The sequence below is a fragment of the Biomphalaria glabrata genome, chromosome 15, assembly GCF_947242115.1.
Source record: "Biomphalaria glabrata chromosome 15, xgBioGlab47.1, whole genome shotgun sequence".
Classification (NCBI taxonomy): Eukaryota; Metazoa; Mollusca; class Gastropoda; family Planorbidae; genus Biomphalaria; species Biomphalaria glabrata.
In genome coordinates this window covers 23,672,534-23,682,685 of record NC_074725.1, presented here as the reverse complement: position 1 = coordinate 23,682,685, position 10,152 = coordinate 23,672,534, and the positions used below count along the sequence as shown (strand labels likewise).

At 36.5% G+C, this 10,152-nt stretch overlaps 1 long non-coding RNA gene across 1 annotated transcript; it reads right to left on the bottom strand.

The window, feature by feature from the left end:
- Positions 1–4,326: 4,326 nt before the first annotated feature.
- On the bottom strand, positions 4,327–9,297 carry LOC129923078 (uncharacterized). The gene is made up of 3 exons (XR_008774986.1): positions 9,185–9,297; positions 6,158–6,259; positions 4,327–4,976 (listed from the first exon to the last, which is right to left on the bottom strand). It is a non-coding gene; the product is annotated as an uncharacterized LOC129923078 (long non-coding RNA).
- Positions 9,298–10,152: the final 855 nt, after the last annotated feature.

Below are 10,152 nucleotides of genomic sequence, written 5' to 3'. Positions count from 1 at the left end.
ATCTTTATTTGATGTAGACTAAAATCATTGCGTTGTCGATTATGGTCAAAGCTTCATAATTAATTCTCGTTACTATTTAAGTTTGAAGTATACAAATTAACCAATGGTGTTGCCTACAACAGAGATACGGTGTGGCTGCGTCACAAAAAGAGTGAACACAAATCTACAAGTGTCGGACTGCACAGAATGACACGTGGCAGGGTTTGAACACGGGACCACTGTGTGGACAATTTGAAGTGTACAGCGCAAGACCAGGCAGTCAAATGAACGTAATACTAGCTCTTGTAAGGTGACAGCAAGCAAGAAAAATGTATATACTTTAAAAATAACTTATCTATGGGAAGAACATCACACTTACAACTATAACTTTCAATTACGTATAAATTATTTTCCTTTTCAAACAAATTAATTAGTTATCAAAAAAAAATGAGTAGTTTAAAAATTCATTTAAGTTTTTGTTACTTTTAATTTGTACAATTTCAATTTGGTACATGTATGCGAGAAATAACTTGTACACTTATCTAAGGGGACATAACCCAACATATTTAAACATAGGTATGAATACTAAAGGATTAATTGAGTAATTAATTGACATTTTTTTTAAATATTTTTTTTTATTGATTCAAGTTTAGTCATGGCCAATGAATAACTGATCCAACTTGATCCGAGAATGGTTGTGGGAAGTAAGTGTTAAAAAAAAAAACTAGGTGAAGGTGCAGAAATATGGTGAGGCCTGGTATTCAAGGGATGTTCTACATATGCATACACTATTCTAGATAATCCCTTGGAGTATTATTAACAGTTCCTGGAAACTACCTAATGGCAAGCTGACACTGTGTGTCAGTGTCACATCCTGCTTGCTAACTTGTACCAGAAAAAAGGGGGTGGAGAGGTTGTACACGTGTGTCAGCGATATCATCAACGTGACAGTGTGATATAAATAGACTGTCAACTGAGCTTTACACATATCACTTGGCGGCGGTGGCGTCCTTAAACGCCATGTGAACTTTAACCTTTCCTCTACTTTACCGGCAACCAAATCATAACACGATTAGCTAAGAATCAATAATCAACTACGTTAGTAGAACAAAGGTGGCCTACTAGAGCAAAGGAATGGAGGGGTGGTGGTGACATTTCTTTGAATGTCGAATTGTGTGAATTCAAAGTGATCTGATTAAACCAAATGAGTTTGTTTCAAAGAACTCATTATTGTTCTAGAACTATTTTATACTGTATAAACTAAAGTCCAGAGTGAAATGCTTTTAAACTGTAAACGACAAGCATTTTAATTTATTCTATAACAAAACTTAAGGCTCACCAAGAGTGTTTTAGGTTATTTTTAACGTGATTGGCCTCGCCTTGCCTTGTATAAAATATCTTTACATACTTAGTTGAGTCATACTTTGGTCGTATCGTCGCAAGATCCCAAGATTTCTCAGCCACGAAATCATTGACAAATGAAAATTATTATTGAAACAGTTCAGGAAAGTTGTTGAATCTGACGTACACCAGGAGAGAATGCCCGACCGTGTAGAAACACTTAACTCATATCCACACAGACCATGTAGAAACACTTAACTCATATCCACACAGACCACGTAGAAACACTTAACTCATATCCAAACAGACCATGTAGAAACACTTAACTCATATCCACACAGACCATGTAGAAACACTTAACTCATATCCACACAGACCATGTAGAAACACTTAACTCATATCCACACAGACCATGTAGAAACACTTAACTCATATCCAAACAGACCATCAAGTGTTATGCTTTTCTTATAATTATATCAAATAATGTAATAGTCTAATTAAGATTGTACTGTAGATTTCTTTTTACAAATCGAGATTTCCTATAGTCTCTAAGTCTATTTACATGCAGAATGTCAATACGCCACATAGCGTTTTCGTACATGCGTTCAGTTTTATTATCAAGTTATGGGTCGAATCGTATGGTAATGCCCGGGATGATTTTGACACCCAGTCCACCCCTACCTAATGGTCAGTTGTACTCATAGTTAATGACAAATGAGAAACACATTGTGTGATTTCCGATACTTACAGCGGGTACTTCTAGACATCTTGTGACAGAATTGAAGTCTTATTGTAACATTGAGCTCTTGATATCAAGCTGCCAAAGCATTAACCTTCCTTTGTAATCTTTCGAATGGGAGGGGACTGCCGCATCTTCAGTGAGCAACAGTTTTCGTAATGGCTTTCAGTCGTGCCAGGTTAAAAAGGCTTCCATTGAAGCTACAACGCCCGTATAGTAAACACATTTCTTTACGATAGCGAGAGCTAGTCAACGTAATCCACAAAGAGCATTAATTAAACGTTTGCTTGCATTGTCTGTGGCTCATAATGTGTCTCTCCTGGAGGGATCTTGTTTAATAAAGAACAAGTTTTGAAACTGGCCATACACACAGCATCTATGATCTTTTGCCATGCAAAATATATATTTTTTTAACTAAAACTGCATGTGAAAGTAATTGTAACTTAATTCTTTTACCTGTCAACACAAGAATCAATAAAACAAAATTAACCAATTTGTTATTGGTAATTCATTATTTTGTTTGGGATATCGAACAAGGGAAAGAAATTTTACGTAACTGAAGTGGTAGTATAAGCAGAGTTTGTCCCCTTTAGAGGTCGCCACTCTAAATTGAAATAAACAAAATATAACTACAATTTTCTCAAGTTGAAAGTACCTCATTAGCAGAGTGGTTAGCACGTCTGCCCGAGCAGGGTTGTGTCATGAGTTTGAATTCAAGTGATTCTACTTTTTTTCTTTTTGTAAAGGCTTTTAAAAACCGATTACGGTAAAACTCACCCAGATATCCCTTTCTTTCTTCTTCTCCCCCCCCCCACCCAATTTTTTCAACGGGTCCAAATAAGTGGTAGGATTATCATAGGATCATATTGTATTGAGAAAGCTAAAAGCATGAAATAGGGCTAAACAAAAACAATTAGTAAAAATATTATTAATCGCTCAGATTTATTGTTGTTGGTCTAGATCAGTGATGCTTAAAATACGGCACGCGGGCCAGATCCGCCCCGCGACGTGGTTCCAACCGGCCCACCGAAACGTCGGCACAAAATGACAAAAATCTTTACTTTTTGTGGAACATGATAATAAGCCAAGTATTAGATTTGTAAAGAAAGTGTTGCTGTTTAAAAAGGAAACCATGTCCTTAGAAAATAAATATGTGCGACATTCTTGGTTTGAGCCTAGAGATTGGAGGATCGATGGGAATATTTATCAAAAAGAGACATGAAGATCAGTCGATGGTTAAGCTAGATACAATGTGCTAGATACTCACATTTTAGGTAGAGAAATGAAGCCATGTTCCGAATGAAAAAAAAAAAAAAAAAAGAAATAATATGCCAAGAGACAAGAAGAAACACAATTGAAACACAAACTCAAAATCGGTCCCCGATGTGGTCCATTCAGACAGGTAAAAAGGCAGATTTCAATATTTTCAGAAAGAATATCAGAATAAAATTATATCAAAGTGAAATGACAGAGAAGAATGGAGAAAGAAGGTTGAGAAATCTTGTGTGGTGCCCCAACGGTCCAGCAGACCAAGGGATAGGTGAAAGTGAAGGTGAAGTTCAATGTGAATCTGGCCTGACTAATGTCATATAATAAGTATCTATTTGATCCTATTGGTCAGTAAAGGGTCAATCTCTTATTCAAAGCCTCAAAAAAAAATATTTAAAAAAAAATTCTCTCCTCCTTTAGTTTTGTGTTCCATGAGTGTAGTAACACCATGCAGTTCACACGATAATATGAAAAACTATTCATTAATTGTTGTTTTAAATTATGTTCCTTTTATATTTATACCAAATAGATTTTTTCTCTTCGAGATCTAAACGGGACGGACAGACGAACAAAACTAACTGCATCTTTTCCCATTTCGGTGACCGCTAAAAAAAACGTATTACTTCGTACGTTAAAAATTATTGCACAGTTACCTTAAATCATTGGATCTTTGATATACAACAGTGGCGTCACTAGGGTTGGTTTCACATGGTGCGGTTAGTTTGAGTGTCACCCCCCCCCTCCCTCCTTAAAAAAAATAAACATATCTTGTTTAGAGATTATTTAAGAGCTCCTTACGGAAAAGGTTTTAAATTATACTATTCTGGAAGAAAAGCGTGCCATACGAAAAATGGCTGGCTCCTCTACCACCATTAACCTGTGATATATGTGGACTCCACAGTTACTTGAAAAAGTATTTGAGATGAACCATTGTCGCTCAACGACTGAAGGAGGCCAACAATAACATTAAATCAATACATAACAAGCCAAGAGACAAGAAAAAAAACACCTCTAAACTTTATTTATTAAAAATTATTGTGTTGTTCCATTAAACCAATCATAAGTCTCAACGACACAATGTCTTTGGGATTTACACATAGCTAGAATGAGGACAGCCACCTGAAATATCTATGAACAGAGTAAGAGGGTCTTTGCGAGCCTTGAGGATCTTGTGACATGGCCATAAAGTTTTATTTAGCATTTTTTTACATTGGTCAATATAACTTCCTAATCTCCTAATTTCTTCTGCCTGTTGTTTTGTTATTATTATATTATTATTTTTTCAAGGCAAATAAAACAGAGAAATGGAAAAAGGCGGTCAACAGATCATGTGTGGCGCCCCAAAATTTCAATAGACTAACGGATATGTGAAGCTGAACAGGAGGAATGTTCTACACTTCTGTTTTGTGCATTGTCAATGTTGATATTTCATCTGGAGGTGGAAGGAAAGTTTACATAGCCTGAAACTGTCACCTGTTCTAACGTTATAAACCCATAAAGGGTAGAAATGCTTCCTGTTGCTCTGAGCAAACATTACACGGTAATATTTCCTCCCTTACACTAACCCATTGGCTTGGCGTGTATATATTTAACATGGGCTTGTGTAAAAAGATTGTGCAACCAACTCCATCAACAAGAACACGTGATCCTGTAACAAACAAGTTTATAAAATACATTGTACTATTTTATTGTGCATAGTTTATTTGTTTAAAGAAAAAATGTATATATAGTAAGAGAAGATAGATTATTAATAAAAGTTGTCAGCAAGGAAATCTTTAAAAAAAAATAATAATACAGAGGCGGCCCCGTCGGAGTCGGATCCCTGTGGGATGCTCCTATTTGCAAGACGTGATTTTATTTTGCTTGTCAAAAGTAATAATGTTTTAACGATTCATTTGGCGTTTTAAAAAAATATTTTTTTCTGTAAAATGTTTTACATGTTTCGGATGTTCCTTCAAAATTAAAGATAATTTACATCCTTGTCTAAACCTCCTGCGGATAGATAGATATAGATAGTATAGTATATAAAAAAATGTCTATCTTCCACATAATTCATAAATGAAATTTCACAAGTACATATCTAGTAAATACTTTCAACTTTAATACGAGACACGTCTGTCTTCTTCAAGATGTCTGGGGCCTACTTTTCTTGCCCATGTGGTCAGATCTCGAGATTTTATTCTCATGATACCCCTATTCCACGTGAAACATCTTATTCTCCATAAATTCACATATCTCGTGGTCCTCCACCAAACAATGTCACCAACTACCAAATAATAGTGTGACAAAGCTGTGATTTCTACAAATAAATTGGACCGCCCTTCCACTCGAAAGTTTAGGGGGGAGGGAATTGATGGCATCGCCCCCCTCCCCACCCCACCTAATCGGCCAACATACTAGAGGGTGCGGACGAAATAATCTAAAAATAGGTTGAAATATAAATAATTATTAAGGCTATATATTATTAACATAAGTAACACATTCCTTCCAGGTTGGTTGGCCGAGTGGTGTGGCGATCGCACCCATAGGCTAATCATATAAAGGTGTATTGAGTGTGCTGGTTGATATTAACCATCTTGTAGTTTTGTTGATTTCAAACTATTCATTAATTGTATACCTAATGTATAGTAGAGTCTGGGCCTAGACGTTTTGGACGCCATCTTGACATTCTTTACCCATTATCAGACCATCTCGTAGAATCCCATTTTTGTCTTTTTTTCAAATTTATTAATTAAATTTGATTCAACTTCTCAAAATCGAAGAAGTGTAAACTATGAGAATGATAAAATAAACATTAGTTTGCCTCAAATAAATGTGAAAACTACAAACCTAGACATTCAAAGTGTAACTTCTTAAGTTGTTATTCTGTCACTTCTTACATGAATGTGTGGCTTAGTGGATACAGCGTTTGTCTCTTAATCAAGTATCAATCTGGGGGACACGAGTTCGAATCCCAACTAGGTCAGAGTTATGTTTAATGGTTATCATAATATAAAAATAGATATTAAAAAAAGTGTTATTTAGTTTAATATACTAAATATTAGTGAAAGATTTGAGGCTAGAAAGGCACATGGAAGTGCAGGGAGATGTTTAGGGGCACATGTGCACATGGAAGAGTAGAGAGATGGTAAAGGGGGGCACATGTGCACAGTAGAGGGAAGAGAATATGTAAAGGGGGCACATGTGCACAGTAGATTGGAGAGAGCATGTAAAGGGGGCACATGTGCACAAGGAAGAGTAGAGAGATGGTAAAGGAGGCACATGTGCACATTAGAGTGGAGAGAGCATGTAAAAGGGGCACATGTGCACATGGAAGAGCAGAGAGATGGTAAAGTGGGCACATGTGCACAGTAGAGTGGAGAGAGATGGTAAAGGAGGCACATGTGCACATTAGAGTGGAGAGAGCATGTAAAAGGGGCACATGTGCACATGGAAGAGCAGAGAGATGGTAAAGTGGGCACATGTGCACAGTAGAGTGGAGAGAGATGGTAAAGGGGGCACATGTGCACAGTAGAGTGGAGAGAGATGGTAAAGGGGGCACATGTGCACAGTAGAGTGAAGAGAGCATGTAAAGTGGGCACATGTGCACATGGAAGAGCAGAGAGATGTAAAGGGGGCACATGTGCACATGGAAAAGCAGAGAGATTGTAAAGGGGGCACATGTGCACAGTAGAGTAGAGAGAGATGGTAAAGGGGGCACATGTGCACATGGAAGAGCAGAGAGATGGTAAAGGGGGCACATGTGCACATCTGCAGAGCAAAGAGAGTGTGTAAAGGGGGCACATATGCACATGGAAGAGCATAGAGATGGTAAAGGCAGCACATTTGCACATGGAAGTGCGAGAGATGGTTAAAGGGCAGAGTTCAGATTCACCATACTAATTCATATTTTAACTATATTTTATTTTATTCCAAAGCACATAAATAAGCTTTGAACTTTTTACTTTACCGAAAGAGATGTGTGGCAGTTGTATAAAACATTGGCAAAAAAAACAAACCCCATTTGGGCAGTTGTTTGAGACAAACATCTTTTAAAAAAAAGCTAACAAGATCCTCGAAATAAAGAATGACCATGTGTGTCAGGATTTTGTGATTTTACCATCCCCTGGTAATCAAATCGTTAAATAAGAACAATCTGATTTAAACTTTGTCACATGTAAATTATAAGTGAGTCTGGTGTGAATGTACACTTTGGTTTCTTATAGTTATAATGTTTTTTGTTTGGTGTAATGCACAAATTGTAAAACAAATTTCCATACGGACAATAAAGATTATTATTATTATTATTATAACAAACTTGTTTGTGGAATATTAATTAAAGTTGTCTTTCATTTAGGCGAGTGTACAAATGAACCACTTCGATGTTGACATGTTAAACGAAGTAAATTACCTCTTAAAACTAACTTCAATATTCTGAAACAAACAAAGAAAATACTTCATTCCCCATTCTAACATTATGGGATAGATTTCTTTCCTCCCTTGTTCTATACTGGATGAATTAAGTTTGAAGTACACAAGGATTTTTAGCAAAGGGGGAGGGGTGCAAGCTGCCACCTATGGCTCAAAATCACAGCCTCAACTTTCTTGTTATAATATTATTTATTATTATTATTATAATATTAGAGAAAATAACTGCCCCCCCACACACTATTCGGGACCCAATACCTAATCAATATTAAGTGCACAATAATTTTTTTTTTTTTTCTTTCATGCAATAAAATGTAGCTCAAAAGGATTCGTATCTGAACCCCAGGAACTAAACCAATGAAGTCGAATACAATCATCGTAATCATCGAACGCTCAAAAACATCTGCTCAGTGCCTCAGTTTCATCACTAAACTACCCAGCAAATGCAGTTAATACATGATGCTGCTGCTCGTAAATATTTGGTTTCTTACTGCTGCCAGTGTTCCGTTTATCCAAATCACAGTTTTGAATTGGACGTTGGCATGTGAAGAACTTTCTTGTATTTCTTTTTTGTTTTGTAAACTGGTGGACGTGTTTCACCTGCTATTTTATCGATCGCAAGACGTTAATACATTTACACTCTTTACTTTTGTTTAAAGAAAGATTTCTTCTTTCTTGCAAACAAACAAAACCATCATATTCTAGACCCAATTCTTCCTTTAATGAACTTTATGTGAATCTATCCAGTGACACCTTTTCCCAGCTGTTAGTGTCGATTTTGAAGAGTGTTATGCCGCTTTTGCATACATCAGTATGGCCAGCATTTTGACTCTTGCCTTATGTTAAATCAACATACAGAATGTCTTGTGAAAGTCGACCTTGTGGCATTCATAAAAACTATAGCTATGTGCAAATATAAACAAATCGTAACGACTCACTATGCTATAGAATATTTGACACCCTTTATAGTGCAAAGAATTGCAAGCCTAGAATAAATCGTACATGGTCGGACATGAACTACAGATTTGCCTATTCTAATTACAATAATAGCAAATCTTTACAACTGTACTTCAGTGTGGAAGCACTACTTGTTAATTTACAACACTTCCAATTATAAGCCTTTAGAAGACCATGCGCAGTAATTTATTAATTTATTAAACTCTTGAATCAATATTGCATGGGACCCCCATGGGGTACATGGTGGTGCACTTGCACCCCCTGAATTCTGACTAAATCTACATTTACGTAAAAAAAACAGATCTGGAAGATGTATTTCATTATAAAATATATAAAATTCTCTCAAATGTGGCTACTCAGGCGTGCACGTACATGGTTGGTCATCAATTCCTGATACGCCTTTTGATGGTGCGAAAAAAATGGCTAGAATTTGGCTACTCAGAATCCAGGGGGGGGGGTGCAAGTGGGCGCCCATGGAAATACATGATATACTTATGTTCAGTCCCCTACATCCATTTTGTCTTGCGTGTGTTCTTTGCTCGTCTGAGGAAAAAAAACGAAATTCCTAAGAAAGTAAAACACTGGCGCTCTGATATGAGACAGAAAAATAAAATGGTAAATCTAATTCTTTGGGTTCTCAATGTATTGCTCTACCTTTTAACCACTAGATTCATTTCTGAACGACTGCACTGGTGTCTTCTCAGATATGTAGTTTACCATAGAACTATATTAAGTATAAGCAGGCTTTAGTTTTGGTTTCAATTTTGCTGGTTTGATTGTGTGTGTGTTTCTTTCACATTGAAGTCTTCAGGTAAGTAATCTGTGTTGTGAAGCTGTGTGTGTGTGTGTGTGTCCCAGAGGGCAACAGTGCATTCGCTTTGCTTTGTGATACTCGACAAAAACATAGGTAAGTTAATGATGTTTTTTCAGAAGTCTCAAGTAATTAGGTCGTTGTGTTGTGTTCTAATGTTGTTTTTTTATTGTTTCGTCTGGGTTTAAACTTAAAGCTATTTCACCGAATTTAATCGTGTTCAATGTTTTAAATATGTAGACCTACTGTTTAGCGACATTTCCATTTGTTACTATATATATAGGCCTCTACGTATCTACAATCATATCGAGGTCAACCTTTATGTATCCATTTCGTAGAAAAGTTGTATTTAGTGTTGCGGTAAGCCTGTGACCTAAATGTCACTTACCTGCATATATTCGCTTATTGTTGTGATTTTCGTAGATTAAGATGTTAGAAATGAAATAGCTCTTGCACACATGCGAGGAGGAGATGATGTTTTGTTGTCCACGGTTAACGAGGATGTCATGTGGTCATCACAAGGATGCCTTAAAAGTTCCGAATTTCAAAATGCCAATTTTCACTGGGATTCGAAACCGAAACCTTTTTTTTTTAGAAGTCAAGCGCTGAACAACTCAGCCACCCACCCCCCGGAAAAATATCTAAGTGC